Consider the following 19,405-nt stretch of genomic DNA (forward strand, 5'->3'; position numbering starts at 1 on the left):
TTTCAATACTTCATGGATGGATTAGGTTCTTTGAATGTCTTCTCCACTTATCATATAAATTGTCTATAAAAAAGTGGCAAGCTCGAACAGAAAGCGAGAAACTATTAGTTTCGGAAAATAAATCACGAATTCAAAAAGGATTTAAAGATAAATTTGGTCTGATTGTTGACCAACCGAAACCTGGCTTTGGGAATTCTAACGATGGCAATACAGTTAGGCGTTTCTTCCAAAATCCCGAGATGTCAGCAGCAATTACTAAAGTTGACATAAATTTGATTAAAAAGATGCATACAATACTCGTAGTTGTTTCTAGTGGGTACGATATTGAGGTACAGAAGTTTCGTGACTACGCTTTAAATACAGCAAAATATTTCGTTGAATGTTATCCTTGGTATAACATGCCTCCAACACTTCACAAATATTTTATCCATGGACCARAGATAATATCGCACGCTATGTTGCCAATCGGACAATTATCAGAAGAAGCTAAGGAAGCTCGAAACAAAGATTTTAAGAATTTTAGAGAACATTTTTCTCGCAAATGCAGCAGAAAAAAAGCTAATGAAGAYATATTTAACAGACTTTTAATCAGTTCTGACCCCGTTATATCAACCACAAGAAAATTACCAAAAAAAAAGTGCAGGATTTACCCGAAGAAGCATTAGAGTTGATCGTGATAGAGAGTGGCAATAATAATGAAGTTGATGATGACGATGATGATGAAGGCGATGATGATGAAGGCGATGATAAAAATTCAAGCGAAGACGATAATGATCATGAATATGATTATAGTGATGAAGAAACAGTTTATATATTTTAAATAAAATATGAAGCTTAAAAAAATTAAAAATTTAGAAAACCGATGTTCAGCATATTTTTGTTTTTTAAGATATAAAAAAAAAAACAATCAAAAAACTCGAATTGCATTATTTTCTTACTTCTTTATGATTAATTAACTAAAAAAAGTAACTTTTCCATAACTAGAAGACTTGTAGGAATTAATCTCCATTTTGAGCACCATTTACCCCACTGTGCAACGCCTGGACCTTGTTGAGGTTCAAGGATAGTTTTTACGCCAAGAAAAATACGAATAATTTCAGGAAACAACCCTTTTCTTTCTTCCATACGAACCAATGAATGTTTGTTTGTGAGTAACGCTAAGAGAACGGCTGCACCAATCTTGATGAAATTTTCAGAGGTTGTTCGTTGTGGATCGGGGAAGAATAAAAATACCTTATACCTTTCATGAGGAAAAGTCGGAAAATTCGATTATTCCAAATCTTTTTTCTATACAATTTTTTTTAAATTTTGCTTGTTTTGTTTTTCAATATATTACACAGTACAACAGCTAATCTGGGGGGTGAGAAGTCAGGGTGATGGTACGAGGTCAGTATAGTAGAACCCTCAAAGAGTTTAGCGTTCGTATGTGTCAGTTTTTTTTATGACCTTTTAAATTTTTTCCTTATCTTGATTGGAAAATTTTTGGGATTATTTTTGCTTAGTTGTAACATTTTGGCAAACAAAAAAAAAATTTTTTTTTAATTGAAACCTCTTCAGTGAAAACTTTACGTGTGTTTTACACAAAGTGACCAATTTGCCTTCAACGTATGGCAGCCCAAGATAAGGCAAGGAAAGAAGTACTGCCAGGATGCGGTGTGGAAACTCCAGATCAACGTGCCTTTCTTTCGGAAACACAAACTTGAAATGATGAATATTGCAGTTTGGTGTAATTGATAAACTACGTTTGTAATTACGTCACCAAAAGAAGCAACATGGCGGTTATTGGTCTTGAACGATACGGTCGATACCTGAGCTGCAATAAAGCGCTTTGTAGGATATCTACTTTTGCAATTAATGAACGTTTTTCAACTGTTGTGCGTCTCGCCGTTAATTTGGAGAATGGCCAAAGAGTATATTTCAACCCAGAGAATACAGTACAGCCAGTGGAAATACCGCCAGTAATGATGCATTTGCGAGAACATTGCTCTATTCGGAAATACCTTGATATTAAGAAAGCAAGGCCAACAGTAGATGGACATCCAGGTGTGTTATTACTAATGCATTATTACGAGTTTACACAATCCACCCGAAAAACGACGATTGCTTCTACCTTCGGTTGCTATTGATTAATGTACGCGGTTCAACTTCATTTGAGTCATTGCGTAGAGTGAATGGTATGTGTGCAACATTTTGAGAAGCAAGTGATAAACATTTCGACATATCAGCCTTCAAATCCGCGTCAATTATAGGATACGAACAAAAATGACATTGCCGAAGTCATTTTACATCGTCTTCGCTAAAAATTGCAAATGGATCAATTCCGGTTGATATTTCTAGTGGTTTGATATCAATGCCATCTTCCCTTTATCAATTCACGAAAGATGAACTCATCGCGAATGTTCAGACAWGGGCCAAATTATCGTAACTACGCTTCCTTAAGTGCACGCGCAATGTTAGCTTTCAAAAATACCGATGTCGTTGACTTAAACTGTAAGATTCAAAGTAAAATTCCGGGAGATTTGCGCTCATGTCGTGAATTATACAGTAGAATCCCGAATATCCGACTATCCGGACTCATTCGTCTCGGCTCTAATTGTCAATTTAAAAATGTTTTGACTGCGCAATGATAGATGTTGGGACAAGTTTATTTTCCCGTCCGATCGTGTTACGTGTACGCCGGCTCTCATTTGTTCGCGGGATAGTGTTTGTTATGGTTTCATTTTCTTAGATAGCGTTCAACTGGGGGGTTGTCTCTTATTTTTATCTGCCTTTTTTGTGTTGGAAATTGACAATGTCCAAGCGATAAAGAGTAGTCTTGTCTCTTAATGTAACAAAGTGAAGACAATTAAGAGTACAAAAAATGGCGAATCTGGCGGTAAGTTGACAATCTCAAAAGGAAATTCTGGAGAATGCCATATCAGGACCTCTGTTATGTGAAAAAGCATTGGATTTTAATAAAAGAATTTCTAGATGAAAAAGAATACGATTTAGATTTTGTATACAATGCAGGTGAAACAGGTCTTAATTGGAAAGCTGTACCAAGCAGATCGTTAGCATCGCCGCGTGAAAATGCAGCACCTGGGCACAAAGTGAGTAGGAACAGAGTTACTGTTATGGTTTGCGCAAACGCTAATGGAACACATCGATTGGCACTGCTACATATTGGTGAATCAAAAAATCCGCGCTGTTTCAAAAATGTTAAAATCCCCTTAGCTTACGCTAACCAAAAAAAAAAAGCATAGATGAACAGAGATACTTTTCTTACTTGGTATGAAAAGTACGTTTATTCCTGAAGTGAAATTTCAAAAGGACGTGGGGGACGTATTGTTGTTGTTATTATCTAATGCGCCAACGCACCCTTCCGCTGAAACACTACATCGAGAAAATGGGAAGTTCACAGTTAAGTTTTTACCCCGTAACATAACATGGATATTGCAACCAATGAAATTTGAAAACGTTTATACAGAAAGCAACTATTGCGTCAGAGGGCAGTGAAATAGAAACGACGTTAAAGTTTTTTAAGGAAACAAATTGAAAAGATTGTTGTTATATGCTGGTAGAAGCGTGGAACTCTGTGGAATTGAAAACATTAAAAAGGGCTTGGAATAAATTATTAAAATTAACTCTATCTAATTCCTCGATTAAACCGCATGACGATTTTAAAGAAATAACAGAAGCAATGAAAATTCTTAGCATTGTTGAAGGGTGCGATGAAGAAAATATTAAAGAATGGCTGAACTGCGATAATGAAGACCCTGGATTCCAAATATTAACTGATGAAGACATCATTGAGGATTTGAACAATAACGAGAGAGAAGATGAAGAAGACACTGAAACTAGGGATGTATGTCAAGTACCATCTCACGCAGAAGCTCTTGAAGCTCTTGGTTTGAAAGACGGGAAAGTTGTTACAACTGAAACGCATCAGAGATTTAGCCGCAATGAAGCGATGTGATTCTTTACGTCAAAGACCAATAGCAAGTTATTTCCAACCAAAATTTTAAATTACATAGGAATTATGTGATACATTATTTATCGTTATAGATCGGTTTTTATATATCGTACATATTATCTAAAGTAAACTTGTAAAACTTATTACATAATAAAATTTTATTATATGTAATTTGAATATTGTTTGATTTGCGTTGAAATCAATTATCGGGATTTTTGATTATAATACCCCTGGTTTTATTTGATCCGGATAATCGGGAATCTACTGTATATAAAATCGATGACAAGATCAACGGCGCAGCGGACCGGGTGATGACGACGGGGCACAGTGTGTCAGTGAGTGTATGTATTTCGAATGTTGATGTGTTGATAGGCGAACTGAAGGTGACGAATTGTRTAAACGAATGAGTTGAATCTGCACGGGAAACCATTCATTATGCTGGGTGGGTGGATGTCCAAGTGTGGTGAGATGTATTGTCTCCGAGTGTGGTGTTGTCAAATTTGGTGTATTGCTGTGTTTTATTAGTGTGTGCCATTTCTTCCGGTTAAGTGAGTGAATGCTTAACTCTTTAAACATCCTGGGCCCCTAGGCGAATATTTTGCCTAGTATTTTGATTAAGTTGATACATATAATTCGCCTTACTGTTGGCGGAGTATAGAACGGATACTCCTTAGCCCTGGTGTTAGGATTGTGATAATAGAGGGATCTTGCGAGAGAATGGTTGTGAATGGAGAACGGCGAATATGAGTCGATGTTTTGGATACATTTATTGTGAGTAATATTTATGTGCGTACGCACTAGGGATGAGCGATATTCAAAATACATCGATGTCATAATCGAAACCTCAACATCTTATATTTGGTATTTATCGAAAACCGAACATCGATGTTGGATCCATCGATAATTTTGGCATCTATAATTGACAAAGAAATAAAACACAATCTATAAGTTCGAAATTTATTAAGCAATTGATCAAATTATTACATATCCCAATATTTGTTATTAATTGACTTAAGGAAATGTAATTTTGATAAAGAAGAACTTAAAGGTTCTTTGTTGATAAAGAGTAGAACCAGCTTTTGAAAACAGTCTTTCGGATGGCGTTGATGTCGCGATAGTACTCAAATATTTTACCGCTATTTTTTTAATTTCGGGTAAGTGGAACCGAGGACATTATTCCAAATATATCTTATCTTGTTTAAGATCAGACACTGGATTTTTCAAAAAGTAACTCAACTCTGTAGGCATTTGACTAGACAAAGACGTAGAGTATTTACTAATTTTTTGACACATTTAATTTCTTTCGAACATGCATGGGATCTTGAAAGTGAATATTTTTAAATCTTGTAGATAAAGCAAGTATTTGAACATGTTCAGAGGGTAACAAGCGGTTACTGATTTCAAATATTATGCTCTGCATATCGTACTATGGGAATGACTTTGCTGCTAGTAACATAGTCTTCTCCACATATTTCTTTAGTAGTTATATAGGGGGTAAAATTTCAAAGATTTCAGTTAACTCTTCAATACATTTTGCAGTTATCATTGGAGGAGCACTTGTATGAAAATTAACAATTTGATTAATCGTTGGTCGCAGATGTAAAAATCTTTCCTCCATATAAAAGGTGGAATTCCAGCGAGTGCTGACATCTTGTGGTAATTTTAGATCCGAATCCTTTTGTAATTTATCACTCGCCACTACACTATGCTTGAACCAGGTGACAATCCTTTTAACAGACGCAATCAATTCTGGTAATTGCTTTGATTTTGCAATCGATTTTTGAGCTACTAAATTCAGTAGGTGAGCAAAACTAATAATATGGCATTTTTTCCAAATGACATATCTACAGCTTTAACAACATCTGCTCCTCCATCAGTTACTACAGTGAATACTTTTTCTGGATCTGTACACCATTCATGACATGTCTACAACATCATTCTTCCAATGTATTCAGTAGTATGCGATTCGTCTAACTCATAAACTCCTAGAGTCACTGATGTCATGCGATCTTCGTCAAGAAAGTGTATAGTGACACCAAGAAAACTCCTAGTTTGCATAGTATCCGTTCATATGTCGATTGTCAGGGTTATATTACGTACACCTTTGATTTTATTTTTAAAAAGTTTCTATGTAACTTCATATCGGTTCTCTACCATTCTCTTGAAAGCATGCCTGGAAGGGACATTATACAGAGTAATAGCTGTTTTCATTAAGTCTAGAAATCCTGCATTTTCCACAATCTGGAACGGCTGTGAATCTTTGCAATACAAGGCATACACAAGATAGCATTTGTAAGTCGAACTTTAGTTCCATTTTCAGAAAATTCAGATATGCTCCTGAAACTCTCATATAGTGTCGGCTGGAATATATTTTTGCGATGAGACGATAGACTTATATCACTTGTATTGAAACTACAATCCGAATCAATTGAACTGTTTTCATTTAAAGCATAGTCAGGTGTATTTCTCTCAGCAGAAGTAGAAGCAGTTGACATTAAAGGTTTTACGAATGTCTCCTTACGTAATTTCTTTGCGCCTGTTTTATGAACTGTGTTCTCGTCGTTGCTATGTTTCAGTAATAATGAACTATGCATTTTTTCAATGTGTAACTTTAGATTTGTAGTGTTGCCATAAGTTTTTATGCATTTATGGCAAGACCGACATTTGGCTTCGTTATTTTCAAGTTTTTCAAAAAAATCCCTTAAGCGACTTTTTGGTGGCATTTTTAATTCTATTCCTGTATACCTGAAAACATACAATTAATTGAAAATAAAATTCAGACATTAACTCGAATAACCAAAACATGCAAAAATATTCATTTAAAAGTACACAAAGTGAAATGTTATGTCACCTTATTATATTACTTTCAATACAAGTAAGAGATTAATTGTCTATGGCTCATTCAAATTTTGCGCGAAAGAACAAAGATATGCTCTGTCTGTGCTTTCCTTGTCTCTAATACAGCATTTATAACCTTAAAAAGAATAATTTCCTTTAGCATGAGCAGAAAGCAAACAGATGAATTCAATATTTAGATAGAATTCAATCATTAAAAACGTACATATTGTTGTACTCCATGTAGTATATATGCACAACACCAGTAGAATACTATCAAATCTGTAAATTAAAACAGGTACGCACAACACAATTTTTTATTAACAAACAAATAGAAGTGTGAGTGAGCGTAAATGAGCGAGACGACGAATCACGAAGAACGAAAGAATGAAGTTAACGACCGGTGCGCCGTGACGCGTTCAGAATTAAAAAAACTTGATTTGTGGATGCGTTCATATAAGACATAATTTGTTTCCTAAGTTGAATTGGTTTGGTGGACGTGCGTGTCGTGCGTGACATGGCGTTGTCGTCATAGCTCTAGGATTTTTTTTGGTATTTGTTTCTTTTTGTCATTATTGGCGAAAGCCATTCTGCGGGGTCGAAAAGTACCATATATTTGAGTTTTTAATATTGTTAGATTTAATTCTGTCTTTCGTTTTTCTACCTCTATGTGGGGTATTAGAACATTGTGGCTCTATTAGTTGTCGGACGACGTACCGTCCATAATTTAATCGAGTAGTTGTGGCTTTAGAGAAGTATTCACAATACTGATCTTCTAGAGTTTTGTTTGTTATAGGGGGGAAGTTTCCTTAACATTTGAAATTTCCTTAATTGTGAATTAAGGTATTTGTTCGTATTATACTCAACTTTAGTTGGTATGGCGGCAACTAATTTTGTAACTGGATAACTTTTTGTTTCAATATGCAGCGTTTGAGCTTTTAGTGCCTTTGAGCAACATGGTGTCTCTTGGCAATTTCTTTTCACTTGTACTTTTCTAGTAATGCGGCGGTGGCAGAATTGGGTCCCAGCTGTCGGTGGGAATATTTAGTGTCGATAGAACCGACAATCAACTAGAAACAGTGGATTCTAGTTTAATGAACTCTACACTTATTTTCTTTTCTTGATTGGTCGTTACTTGCTTGCCGACCAGTATTCTTTCGTTTTCATATCTAGCTTTAAGAGCTTCCCAAGCCAAACGGAAATTATCGTTATTAAGAGCGAACTGTTTTATTATTATGCCTGCTTGACCTTTAGTTTTGTATCGAATTTGATAAAATTTTTAGCCTTGCGATAATTGAGGATGGTTTATGAACACGGCCGTGAACATGTCGCGGATAAACGGCCATTCTTCGTAACCTCGATAGAATGTTTCGCATGTGAAACCTCGAGGTGGATGCATGAACTTGCATTTTGACTGTCTATTTGTGGCAGCTCCACTCTACTGTAGAGGGAGGTGCAATTGGTTTGATTAGCTTTATTTTATCGGAGATCATCGCTTTTGTTTCTTCGTGCTGATCTAAGCAGTTTTCGTATATTGCGTAAGCCGAGGATTTAAAATTTGTGGCAAATCTGAATCGCCAGATTCTAATATGGCGTCTTGGAGCCGAATCCAAATAATTTTTAAGATTTTGGCTTTTTATTTCTAATAACGATTGCGAACTTTCGTGAATCGGTGAAGCGGCAAATCTATTGCAGTATCTTGTTAAACTTTCACTTTCTGAATTGAATGTAACAACCTGTTTTGAGCGTGTAGCTCCTGCAGGTGATTTGATTTGTGTCATTATGAACCATATTTGCAAACTAATATTATTTATTTATATTTTAGTTTAAAAATATATTTTAATTGATTACTATTAAAAAACGCGTTTTTTATTTATTAAAATATTTGATGTCCGAATGATTTTTTATTTCGGTACACCCTAATACTTGGACGTGGATGTATGTATGTATGTCCGCATGAAGTTGCTTATGTTTTGTGCAGTTGAGAGCTTGTTGAAGAGATCAATGCGCTATTTACATAAATATACACGAATTGTTTGTGTGTTTATGATTCTGCTTATGTTCTTAAGCAATTGAGAGCTTGTTAGATAGATCAATTCGCTTTTTATACGCAATCCTGCTTGTTTTTGTTTGCCAACGAACAAGGTATTGCCGGATAATTGTCAATGTGGACTTAGAATATGTGTTTGTAGAAATAGTATGTACTAATATGTATTTTCTATAATTCTCACAAGTTTTGTATGTTTCGTTAAAAATTTCTGTTCTGTTTTTTTTTCTTTTGAGATTTTTTGTCACAGGCAGATTTTGCCGTATGTTTGTCTATAAATGATACTATAGTATTTTGAAAAGGAGAGTGAGATTGAAAACCGAGTTGATAAAGTAAATTTTCTTTGTGCTCTTAAAATACACTTTTGTGTAGTTTGTATTAGACCCGCCGTCTAATATACATTATAGATATATATGTACATACATACATATGTATATATCTTTGTGGGTTATATTTATTTTGTATCTGTTTTTATATTTTGTTTTATATTCTCAAATAATATTTCTTAATTGTTTTATGCAGTTATGCTTATGCACTTATGTTGGTTTGTATAACATAAAATAAAACACTAAGTTTTTATTTGTAGCACTGTGCTTCCTTTGAGCTTTATTTCAAACTGAGTACTTAATTCTATTGTTAGTTATTATTATAATAATTGGGAGAGCGGATGCGCAAGTAGCGCATTTAACTAAGAGTGCAATAGGAGTCTTAATTGTAAGTTGACTTCTAATTATGCAGACATTGCTGTCAGCGAATTTATGTTGTGTTAACTCCTCCTTCCGAAATTCCAATCGTCCCCGATTGGTCTTTAAAAGTATGGTATGTCGTTAAGACTTTTATGTCTTGCAACTTTCCTTGTCGGCGCGTTTTGAATAGTGATTTTGGCCATTTTCCTTATCCGAATTTTAAGAGTTATAATTATGATTATAACAAGGACCAAAATACCGAAATGAGTTAACATACTAGACTTGACTAGTAAATTTAGAGAGCTATTTTTTTTTATATTTTAATGTTAAGCTATTAAATGTCTCGTTATATTAATACTTATAGTTAAATTTGCTTCAAAGTTATTTAGTGAAATGAATCCTGCTTTTAGTTCTTCAATGTTTCTTACGTGATCAGTATTTGTAAATCTTCAATTTGGCTTATTGGTTTTATTAAAATGCAATTACAGATTTTATTCCTTGTTTTTGGTACTTTTATTACATAAATTAGAAAAGTTTGTTTCATAGCGATTTGAATATTTGCTAAGTTTAATGATTCTTCTAAAGAATCAAACGGAATGTTTTCTTCAATAAATATGTCATTTATCTTGTGAGCCTCTTCATTCGATATTATGAAACTGTTTATTATGTTTGCTTTGGTAAGATGTATTGCTCCGTTAATGTTTTCAATTTCTTCTTTTATTATATCAATTTTAAATTTATACTGAAGTATTAGTGAGGTTCGAAATTCATTGCTATTTTGTAATGCTTTTAATATGCTGTAAGTATATGTAAGCAACATATCGCAATATTTTAAATTCTTTCAAAAACGTTTCTAATAATTACTAACTGCTGATACTATTGATCGTGACAAGGTCATCATGGTCGGGATTTCCATTTCCATGCTGATCCTATAAAATTTGATGACCTCTTTACTCTATATTTTGGTGTTATATTGTTGATAGTAATATTAGTTATTTAAATTTCTGCTGCAATGAAAGGGTGCAAGGGATGGGAAGGTGGAATATTTTTTGTGAAGTGAGTATTTATATCATCTAGAATTCTGGATTATTCGGTAAGGTTGATGAAGTGAAGGATCCTGTAAGTTCCAGACTGCACTTTCCCGATGCCATTTTCGATGGTAACGATTTCTGATTGAGAGTAACCGAGTACTTCAACCGAAGCATAGCAAAGGATGTGAAGGGTTACAGAAATTAGTGATCTAAAAGAAGATATGATTATATTAGTTTCTTATACGATCTTTGTGGACTGTTTTGTCTGATTCTGTTTTTACTATGGAATGTTTTCCTTAACTATTTCCTCTTTGTACCTTTTTGAAAGTTTTGTTCCTAATCTTTTATTCTGTTTAACAAAAATTCTGTCTCCTGTTCTATACTTAATAGTTTCCTTTCTACTTTTGTTATGATATTGCAGGTCCTTTTCCTGTTTCTCATTGGCTATGGAGAAAGCGGTCTTCTCAATATCTGCTTCGTTAAGAGGAATCCGATAGAATACACTCTTAAGGTCAATTGTAGAAAAATATTTATTTGATCCTAGATTAGTTAGAATAGTGGTAATAGAGGTAATGCTATGGTATCCTCGTTCAATTTACGATAGTCGATTACCATACGGAATTTTCTCAATCCTGAGGCGTCTTCTTCCCTCGGTACGACCCATATCGGATAATTGTAGGGATATTTCCATGGTCGAATAATTCTATCTTTAAGTAATTCCTCAATTTGTTTGTCTATTTCTTTTTTTAAAGGCATTGGATATGGGTAAGTTTTGGAATATATTGGCCTATCGCTTTTAGTTCTAATGTTAATTTTTTTATCTGGTTCAGCAAATGGTGTTGAGCAAGAGTTAAATAGTTGTATTAATTTTTCGTTATCTTCAGGACTCAAATTATTTAGCCTTAATGTAATGTGCGCAATAGAATTAATTGCTAACTGGTGGATGGGGTATTCGTATTTATTGAGTAATGTAAAATAGTTCTTAGTAAAAATTACTACGTTTAAACTTTTCATTGTGTCGTTGGCATCAAAGGTTCTTAACTTGGGCAAAATGTGAAATTTTAAATGACCTATTTTATCACCGAAAACACTGATATTAGCGTGATGAGTAATTTTGACGGGTCCACCAACAGTTTACAATGAAGGGCTTATTCGGAATGGGGTTCTTAATATAAGTTGGACTAATATATGTAATTTTTGCTAGATCCGGTATCTAATAAAAATTTTAGTTCATAACCATTTTTCATTTTGAAACGATAGTATGGCAATGAGGAGTTTAGTCTAAAAAATTGGTATTGTCACGAGGGGTTGTTTCGATCTCTTCTTGTTCTCGTTGTATTCGGGTTGGTAGTCCTTCGAGGATATTCTAATATTCCGTTATCGTATTTATCGTATCTAGCTATGGTATGGCTAACTTGATTATTACTAGCCTGCGCTAGTTCATTACTAAATGCTTGTGATTTGTTACTGAATGTTTGCTGCCTATTATTAAATGTTTGATATTGTTGATACTGAAGCCTAATCTGATAATTTATTTGCTTCGTTTGAAGAGAGCGATCAAAGGTTTTGGAGGAAGAGGTGGTGTCGGTTTTGTCGTTACTGTTTATACGAACTTGGTCTAGGGGTTGATTGTGAACATTTGTAAGTTCTTGGTAAAAGAATTTTGAATGAGTTTGACCTTGGTTGCTTGTGACTAATAGGTTTGGTATTGGTTGGCAAGCGACTGATACTATCCGCATGGTTCGTCCTGTAATTCATGTTGCCTAATTTGAGACACATGTGGAGAGCCTGTGGTAAACTGGTTGTTTCTTTTACACTTAACAGACTGGGTAAGGCACCGTTCAGACCTCTTATAAATTTGTCAAGTGCCTTTTCTCTATATGTTGTTGTTATGTCATACAAAGCTTCTTTACCTAACTCCAGGCAATCTATTTTTACTATCATAAGCGAGAGATATTGATAACCTTGTTGGTCAAATTCTACTAAAAAAACAGTGCTACCCCGTCGAGCAAGTGTTGTCATTTGATATTCCAACGTGCTAACGTCTCTCTTGTCTGAGTAATGTAGCATCAGACATTTTTTTATCTTACCCCAATTTAAAGAGATGCTATCTTGTGTCTTATTGTATGCAGAATAGCAAAATATTTTGGGATGTTCTTATTCTGTCCGTACATTAATAATATTCTATCTACCGATTTCCGCCATGAACTGAATTCTACGTTTTTACCTGAAGATTTTCTTAAACATTTTAAATCTAAAATCTACAGGACCTTAAGCTTCTTCGGTTTGTGGGTGTAGTATGGCCGAAACTGTTTCCGATATTAACGAAACGAGTTCTCTTTTTTGATTAGGAGTGAAAGTGGAAGGGATGTTAGGAGGGGAAACGTTAGTGCTGAATGAGTGCAGATTTAATCTCGACAATGTCGCTGCTATTTGTTCTTCCTGACTAATTTTGATTCACTACCTTTCTTTTACGGTAGATAGATGAAAAATATGAACCTTTTCTTTATAATTTATTAATATTATTTCTTCTAAAGCTTATCACTTGTTTACGAACTTAAATAAGCCGTATTATATAAAAATTTTATTTTTAATATTTTTTTCTTATTTTATCTTTAAATTGCTGAGGTTGATTGCTGTTTAACAACACTGTTGAGGCTGATATAATAAGTAGTAAATTTGTTGTCAGCATTGGGTTARTGAAAGTTGATTGGTGGTTAACAACGCTGCTGGGGCTTATAAGTAGTAAATGGATGGTGTTTTTGTTTATTCGTTGCTCTTTAGTTTTATATTTTGATTTTTTTTTTCTTTTGAACTTATTTGCTCTTGGCACTTATTTCTTGATTTCTTTAGCCCTTTTTGGTAGTCTACTTAAATTGTTAGTCCGACATTTGCAGTGTTAGAAATATTTTATTATTCTTTTATTTTATGGGCTAATTTCATTATTTGTTGCTCTTATTTATTTAAAAGCTTTTTTTTCACACGATTTTGATGTAGAATTTTAATTTTTTTTAATTGTTTTATTTTCCATATATAAATAGTAAATATTTTTGAAATAACACTCGTGTTTATATTATTGCTATTATGTTAATTTATTGTTTTTAATTTGTCTGTGAAAACCCGAAGGTGTTTTTCGTTAAGGCTCGAAGGACCTCGATTAAGATTGTTACAAAAAGATACATACTTTTACTTTAGTAATCACTATGTGCATATGAACATATCGCTCATTTGCTGCAAGACCGGCATAAGTCAAAAAAATCGATTTTCCAGAAAACGCGTTAAAAGTTTTCAACTGACTCCAACCTTACACGGAAAACAGGAAATCCTACATTTTCAAAACAACCAATTTAGTATAATATATTTAACATTTCCATAAAGGAAAATCAACACCAAGTATCCATTTATGGGTATTTGCTGAATAAGAACAAACTTTCCTTTGCATAATGACGTTATAGTTGCAAAAATATGTTAATTTTCTACTTCAAGTAATTAAAAAATAATAACTAAATACCAAAATATATTGGTGACGAAACTCTGACTATGAAATGTTTACAATTTATCATAAAATGGCTTATAAAAATTTGGAATAAGTTTTTTTCTAATCAACTCATTAATATCGGCTCTCTTATTTTCTGGTATACTTTTATTATTGTGATCGTGCGTTTTATTCATACATAGCTATATTTTTTATCAGCAATAGCATCATATTTTGTGTTAATAAGAGCTATTTATTGTTACTGTTAATAATTCTATATTCAACAACGACACATTTTGTTATAATCAGGGATGGGCAAAGTCATAGCAGGTGCTAAAAGAGCGTAAGTGATCGTATACGTATACACACGGATTGTCACTAACACGCCCAACGAAGAGCGTAAAACGAGCACTTACGATGGGACGAACTTTGTCACAAAGCGATAGTGAAATCAGTCTGCAATCAGAAGTCAAGCTAAGTAGACCTGTACGCATTACTTTATGATTTATGAATGTACGTATCTGCAAGTACTCGTATTGGATACATAAATATGGCAAAGTTAATATCGTTCAAAGGGCTAACAGATAAACATTTAGAAGACCTGCTTAGGATAAAAGTATCAAATTTTGATTTAGATTATGATGAACTCGTCAATTATATTATATTAGAATGAAAGTATCATATTTTGATTTAGATTATAAAGAGGTCGTCAATTATATTATATTGTAGCGAAGAATGAATAAATTTTTAGTTAAAATTTTAAGTTTAATAGTTTTTCGGTAATCAATTGAAGTTTTAATATTTTATATTACAAAATTACGTCGTACATACACGTATGTACATTCGTATGTAGCATGCGCTACTTCGTGCAGCATAAATCTACTTATTCGACTTCTGTAAGCAGACTGATTATTTCTGATCGTTGATTCGCTTTGTCACACAGTAAATGCACTAACACATTGTCATTTTATGAGCGCCGTTTGGTTGTGGTCGTGCCCATCCCTGGTTATAATGTAAAATGCTAACTGTTTATTAGTCATTCTTTTATATGTAACAACGTCATATCACGAAATACTTAAGTTGACGATAGTATTCTTATCAACAATAACGTCATATTTTGTAATACACCAAGTTTCAATTAAATCAAAATTTTCAACAAGATAGTCATAACTCAAATTAGCGCTGTATACTTGAAAAAATCTAGATTAGAAATACCATTACCTTTTTACGAAGAACTCCACAACACAAAATATGCCTCTGTTTAAGAAAGCCAAACGATCTTAACACGACGGGAGCAGTGGCACAACTGAGATATGTCGCTCTCACGTATAAAAAAAGTTGAAACAGATAAAATGAAATAACGGCATATTCTCTTCTCAAGCGGCCATATAAGAGGTATTCATATGAATTTTTAACTCAACATGAAGTATTATATAACGAACAATTCTGCAGCATTAACTCAAAAATCACGTTTTTTGATTTATGCCGGTCTTGCAGCAAATGAGCGATATGTAAAAGCTGATTTGGGTTAAATATCCCTCACATATGAAATAAAAAATACCCGTTTACTTGTGTAACATACCAGTGTAATATACAACGTAATTTATTTGGAAAATATGTAACTTTATATAAACGACATTTTTCTTTAAGTTAAATCTTTATTAATTTCGGAGGTCCATGAAGGTTATCGATTTAAACGGGATCGTATGTGGTGCTAACTGCAGTTCGCGGGATTGGAGTCGCAAACGAATGTATATAAAATCTTTATTTTTTTAAATTTTATTGTATCTATTTGGGATTTACTCCAAAGATACATATATGTATATGTATTATTATGTATGTTTCATTAAACAAAAACGTGTGATATGTATTGTCCTAGAACATTTCTGGTTTTTGATAGATACAAATTATTCAAAGAAGACCGAGAATGCGTTGACGACGAACCACATCTAAGACGGCCATCAACGACAACTCATAATCAACACTTCAATAAAATAAAAGAATTGGTGCGTTAGAATCGCCGATTGATAGTCAGAAATCTTACTGATATCGCATACTCCATTGATTCTTCGTGAGTTTTTCTCCAAAATTACAACCAATATCATCCGGCGTATTCGCCTGATTTACCGCCGTGTGACTTCTGGTTATTGAGCAAACTTAAACGAACAATTCGTGGAAACCGTTTTGAGTCAATTGAAGTTTTACTATTTTTTGCTCATAAATTTCACAAAGAAGTAAAGGTATGAGATCGTTATTATACAGAAATAAATTAGATTTTAATTAGTTTAGTAACTCTTTTGTTTAATATCAGTTTGTAGAACTGCAAAGTTTTCACCAATTTCTTGGTAAGTGTTGGAGATACGTTCCGTCCGTTAATATGTTAATAGTATGCAATATTGGCAAAAAAATAAATAAAATCGAGTGAATACTAATTTCAACTCCAATTTACAAACTACAATTACTTTCGGTTTTCTAAGTTTTATGCCGTATATGGTATTGTAAAAATATACAAAATCGGGTTATTACTTGCAACTCCCATTTATAATTTATACTTGAGCAATGTTCGAATTAATGTTGCTGTTGTCGTTATAATGGGGACCTAGTCCTCCTTGAGATGGTAAGGGTTAACCAGGTTGTTGCTGTTTCGACTGGGTCGGACCACAGGGAGAGGGGTATTAGATGAGTTTGGTTAGTGGGACATGCAAAGAGGTGGACTGTGTCATGCGGAGACTCATTGCACGCAGGACATATATTGTATATATCGGGGTTTATTCTAGATAAGTAGGAGTTTAGCCTGCTACAATATCCAGAACGAAGCTGCGCAAGAGTCACTTTCGCTCCTCGTGGCAACTCGAGCTTTTCGTCTGCGATGGGTGGTGGTTTGACTCCAAGTACGCCATTCAGTGGTAGGGAGTCGGTGAAGGTGTTGGTGGCTCCACTGTGAATGGCGGTCAGGGCTTTTCGGAAGTTTGTTGCGTTGGAAGTCTGGACGTAATAGAGGAATGACCTCTTGATGTTCCTAGGAGGCCTTTCTGCTACAAACAGGTGAGGTAGTCCAGTGTGAATTGCTCTAACAGGTGAAGATTCTTCATTTGCGTTCCATTGCATCTAGATGCCCTTTTTGTTGCGGCGTAGTTGAGGACTGGTTCCGTCGATTGCCTTGCAAGTTGCCAACAATGTTTTTTTTTTTTTGTCTTTTCACCAAGTGCTGTCAGTTACCGACTTGAGGATTATGTTGCGGGTCTGTACATTGGCTATAATCGCGGTCGTATGAAGAGTGAAGGAGTATAGACTATCAAAAGTTACACCTTAAACCCTAGGATTATTAACAGTCGGAGCCTTGACGCCATCGACTGCAATATTAAGCGTAAATATGGTCACTGTGAATTTGGTGGGGAAAGTGTTAGGTTCCGTGCAGTGACGAAACGAGAAAGGTGGCAGAGGTAGCCATTTAGCCACAAATTCCATTGTCGGCTTCAATATTGTGCAATCATCAGGCTGTGGGAGTTTCGAGATATAGAAGTTAAAAAATAGCGGGGAGAGGACACCACACTCCGCAAGATCTTGTTTAATTTTTTTCCATTTAGAATTTTTTCCTCGAAACAGTACGGACGATTAACGACCGCTCTGGTACAGGGTTTGTTGGGAAAGTAATAGGACTGACTCGATTTAAAAAAAATTATTGAACCAATCGTTACAATTCTTTAAAAACTTTAAAAAGAGGCTCCTTTTGCGTCGATGCTGTGCTGCCAGCTCGATTTCCTTGCATTGGAAGCATCACAGGAGGCATTTTGAAAATAACCTTGAGAGCCAAGGTGCATGCTGCTTGAATCCCCTCTATTGTGTCAAAATGCTCATTCTTCCCTTTTTAGGAGGGGAGACGCCAGAGTTTGCCACGTGAAAGATTGCCTCTTTGTCTCGGGATCATACTCAAAAATCCATGACTCATCACCTGTGGTTACGTTATTCAAAAATTGGGCTTCAATTAAATCCCCAAACTTTCTTGGCACACTGCCATTCGCCGCAATTTTTGTTCGTTAGTGAGCATTTTGGGACCATCTGCACTCAGTCGCAATGTCATGAACCACAGATTTTGATCAACTTATCATCTGGCCTATTAACGGAATACTTAATCGACGATCTCAAAACTTTGCGCACTCGAGTCACATTGTCGGTGTTTATCGAAGTCGCAGGTCTCCCAGCGTTTATGACGCTAAGTCCTGTGGTGGTACTGTGCACTTTTCGGAATCCATGCTGGTTGTTTGACAGGCTAAGGGGTGAGTGAAGGTCGGGAATAGCAAGGCCTCAAGCGTCTTCACTACTAGGGAGAAAATAGTTATCGGACGATAGGACGCCCCTTTGTTGGCGGGTTTCCCAGGAAATCTTCAAAATATACCATCGTATTGCGTACGACATGCACGATTCGTTATAGATGCCAGGTTTCTTATTCTGCAGGACTTGCCGAGCAGGACGCAACTCCGCTGCTTTTAATTTATAAATTTCCCTTGCGAAAGCACCGATCGGTTAATTTTTAATTGCATCAACTGTCGAAAACCATTACAGAGATTTTCGAAATAGACATTGCATAAACATTTCGATAAACGGAGCGATATTGTGTCTGATTGCAATCTTTACGGTTTTGTTTGGCATTCCATTAAACCCTGATGCTTCGTTGTTGGCGAATCTTACCGCTGCTTCAGTGACTTCTTTGGTAGTAACTTACTGCTACAGTTTTCTCCATATAATATCTTTGTATAAGCGGTATGCGTGGCAAACAGGGTTTGTACCATAGCTTTAAATAATATGACCTTTGACTTCAATAATTTCTGGTTTTGTTCAACTTGTTTGCACAGATCCTTGATTTATTCGGCTTTGCTCTTTTTAATTGCTTTCTCTAAAATCACTCGTTCAGTATTGCGAACTCTGTCGATAGTCGCTTTCTTTGTTACATATAGTACATATGCCTCACTTACAATTCTTTCGCTCTCCTCATACTCGTACTAGCATGAGGGAGGATGCGGCATCAAAGGCTTTCCTGATGTGTTTTGCTAAATACTCAGCGGTCGTTCCGTGTCTATCGCTTTATTAAGGTTTCCATCTATCATCAGTTTGATAATTTTTCATCTAGGGTTTCTACTTTCCAGCCTCTTCTTTGTGCCTTCTTTGGTTGTTTAAATTTTTAGATATTTTGTGATTACTGATTTCTAGTAAGATGGCTATTGTGCGTATATCTGCTTTACTGGCGTAGAACCCGCTTACTCGGTTATAGCAGAGCTAACAACAGCGCGCCAGTCGTTTCTTCTTTTCGCAAGGTGGTAGTTCCAACGGAGTGGAGGACTTCCTCTTCCTCTGCTTCTCCCGGCATCGAATACTTTCAAA

At 34.9% G+C, this 19,405-nt stretch overlaps 1 protein-coding gene and 1 long non-coding RNA gene across 13 annotated transcripts in view; one reads left to right on the top strand and one right to left on the bottom strand.

Annotated features, from left to right (window-relative positions):
* LOC108968753 (voltage-dependent L-type calcium channel subunit beta-2) overlaps window positions 1-19,405 on the top strand; it is a 393,950-nt gene that overhangs the window by 29,534 nt on the left and 345,011 nt on the right. The window lies entirely within an intron of this gene.
* Window positions 4,898-15,674, bottom strand: LOC108968755. The gene is made up of 2 exons (XR_001993355.1): window positions 15,248-15,674; window positions 4,898-6,697 (listed from the first exon to the last, which is right to left on the bottom strand). It is a non-coding gene; the product is annotated as an uncharacterized LOC108968755 (long non-coding RNA).

The sequence above is a fragment of the Bactrocera latifrons genome, unplaced genomic scaffold (genome assembly GCF_001853355.1).
Source record: "Bactrocera latifrons isolate USDA-ARS-PBARC rearing strain unplaced genomic scaffold, ASM185335v1 scaffold_229, whole genome shotgun sequence".
NCBI lineage: Eukaryota > Metazoa > Arthropoda > Insecta > Diptera > Tephritidae > Bactrocera > Bactrocera latifrons.